This window comes from Mizuhopecten yessoensis, unplaced genomic scaffold (genome assembly GCF_002113885.1).
Source record: "Mizuhopecten yessoensis strain PY_sf001 unplaced genomic scaffold, ASM211388v2 scaffold3339, whole genome shotgun sequence".
Classification (NCBI taxonomy): domain Eukaryota; kingdom Metazoa; phylum Mollusca; class Bivalvia; order Pectinida; family Pectinidae; genus Mizuhopecten; species Mizuhopecten yessoensis.
The window spans coordinates 353,349-355,913 of record NW_018404995.1 but is presented as its reverse complement, the minus strand read 5'-3'; the positions used below and the strand labels follow the sequence as shown (position 1 = coordinate 355,913).

The 2,565-nt window shown below is 35.6% G+C and overlaps 1 protein-coding gene across 1 annotated transcript in view; it reads left to right on the top strand.

Annotated features, from left to right (window-relative positions):
- Nucleotides 1–2,565, top strand: part of LOC110447373 (GPI inositol-deacylase-like) — a 53,789-nt gene that overhangs the window by 45,055 nt on the left and 6,169 nt on the right. The window lies entirely within an intron of this gene.

The following is a 2,565-nucleotide window of genomic DNA, read 5'->3' as shown; positions in this document are numbered from 1 at the left end:
TGGAGTTATTACCCTTGGTTTCATTAATGCGATGCATGCGTTCGATGATGTTGTATTGCACTCATTGATCTACCAGTTATGTTGAATGATTTCTCTTTTAATATCAATTACTCACAAATACTTCATATATTTCAATCATACAAACAACTGCTCATTCAATGTGTGACGGGCGTATTATATACCGCTCGCGGTAACCTTGTTTGTTTTTCGTTGGTCCATAGTCATTTTGATGCCTCTGTCATGTTAAGAGGGGTAGGGTATATCGTGTTACACAGGTCTGTTCGATTCCTGCCAATTATGTCCCTTACTGATTCATTGTCATTGCTCTTTGTGACTTAATTTCTGATCTGATTTTGATCAAACTTCAAGTATTAGAACACCCCCAATAAGTTATATTTCAGGGTCTAAGGTCAAGGCCTTTGATTGATTGGTGAACTTTATGTCCATGTTACAGTTGTAACTGAGCCTAGGAAAAATGTGGGTCAAGGCCAAGGTCGCCATTCCTTTTTAATGAGATCTGTCAAACAGAACATAAATATGGGAATGGGAACATTCATGCCTTACAGATATTTTCTAGTATGGTAAAACATGTATCTTTCTATTGCATATATATAATCAACTTATCTCTGGGAACAGATTTTCAGCAGAATAGATTGAATTTGAAAAGTAAATTAGATTCAATATTTCTGAACTCTATCAAACAACAAACAATTGTTCGCTGTTTCCAAAACAGATTCATTGTGTGATAAAACTTTGACAGATTATTTGCCATTGTAACTATTACCATATGCTCATTCAGAACTTATCTTGCTATTTCTTTGTTCAATGTGTCGGTGAGTCAGCTAAAAGATTTTAGTGTATAGGTTGTGGAGGCAGCTAACATTGGTCAAACATACAAGTTTACAATGCCCAAACAATATAACATGATTGTCTATAGGCTTCGGCAGATTTTTGTCAATACAACATTTATAGGGGGGAGTTTGTGTATCACACAAACACAAAGATACATTGGTGGAGGGTGGTGTATCAGGGTGGTTTACCTGGAGACTGGGTAACATGCTGTCCCACTGTGGAACTGTGCATTGATCCAGTGCAAGGCCAGTCTATCAGCCTGCCCATTGATTGGTGTACATAGTAACAGAGGTATGGGAGGCCCACTAATTAATCAACTCTATAAAACACCTCTCACTCCTTCATTGACTTAATGGATTTTCACCTGTCAGTTTATGTTGATTTTTACCTGTTAAGCCTCTGTTGATTTTATACATAGTGCTTTATGGTCCCTTATTAATTTCAAATACACCAACAGCAAAGCTCCTAATTAAAACTTGCCTTTAAATCTAATGTCTGTAATCTAAAACTTAAAAAGACTCTGTAATTTTCAATATTTCCTGAACTGATGTACTTCCATTAAGCTAATGGCATTGTTTAATTGACCGTACACCAAATTTTACACATGAGTGTTACACATTCATTAGATTTCAATAAAAACTGATCAGAACATGAATACATTGTACATTATTTAAAAAAATACAATTATCAAACTGTTTGTTTACAGAAGAACACTTAAATGACTGAAAACCCTAGAGAGAGATACTTTTAAATTAAAATTAAGTTCTGTTTCAGCTTGAATTTCAGCTCACCAGGTATGAAGTAGGGGCTGGGTAAAAGAACTCTTAATAGGGTGATTTGCTTTAAATGACATTTACTTCTAAACTACTGGACAGATATTGTAGTAATATCTTACTAAACCCATAAGTATCAAAATTAATACCAATAAAAAACATGAACCCCCCCGGGGGTAAAAAGGAATAACATTGGCAGATTGGCTTTAAAAGACATTTCATGCGCAGATTTCAACTTTATTTCCAAAATAGCCTGGGGAATGATTTAAGGAACTTAGGCAACATTTAAGAACTGATTAAATTCTTCCAGAGATCATAACATCATTATTTGTTTGTGCTTTACAAAGCTGTTTAGTTTTAGCTCAACTGGGACAGAGAAATGGTAAAAAAAAAATTAAAAAAATATGAAACAAGTTATTTCAACTTATATTCATCACTCTTGTTGGCCCGAATGTTATTACGCGCAGGGTTTTAGTGGGGGAGGAAACCGGAGTACCCAAAATAAACCTACGTGGTTGGGCAGAGAAATGGTACAAGGTACATTTCCGTCATCTGCTTTTTATTGAGTGGCTTTTAGGATTTTGAACTAGGTTTGATATAGAGCATCCCTAAGCCAAAAGAATTTCCTAAGTGTTGTATAAATGAAGGTTATAATCTCCCTGGGACAGTCTGGCTGAATTTAATAGAAGAAATGTGAGGTAATTTAAAAACAACAACTTCTTCAGTACAGATAAAGGGATTTAAACCTAACGTGTCAGGGATCATCCCTGGGCCAAGATTATTCAATGTTGTTGTCTGCAGCTTGTGGCCTCGCTGGGAGCAAAGGTTTAGGGCCTTTCAGTGAAAATAAGGGAAAATCTTTAAAAAAAAAAAAGACCATTTGGTATTGAATATCCCTGGGCCAAGACAATTCAATGACTGTTGTGTAAATAAATGGGGG